This window comes from Triticum aestivum, chromosome 4D, assembly GCF_018294505.1.
Source record: "Triticum aestivum cultivar Chinese Spring chromosome 4D, IWGSC CS RefSeq v2.1, whole genome shotgun sequence".
Classification (NCBI taxonomy): Eukaryota; Viridiplantae; Streptophyta; class Magnoliopsida; order Poales; family Poaceae; genus Triticum; species Triticum aestivum.
This window is the reverse complement of record NC_057805.1, coordinates 108,275,168-108,275,480: the sequence shown is the minus strand read 5'-3', so window position 1 is coordinate 108,275,480 and position 313 is coordinate 108,275,168.

The following is a 313-nucleotide window of genomic DNA, read 5'->3' as shown; positions in this document are numbered from 1 at the left end:
GTTTCTGTGCATGTGTTGGTTTTCACGTTAGTACCCCGTTTCGTGATTGCCGTAGGTTCCGGGAGAGGGGACGGAGCCGCGAACTTCGCCGAGCTAGACTCCGACTTCTCCGAACCAGGCAAGCATGTTTGAACATTTGATATGGCAGATGTTTTGCATGTTCATGTGAAAGTTTGTGCGTGGCATGTGAGTGTCGATAAATACCTCGTTGCTTGTAAGGCAACGACCCGGTTGTTCCGAAGTTGCGATGACCTCTGATGAGAGGTGGCCTAATCATGTAGTGACATGAAGGGCAGCAAGGTGGTACTGTTGT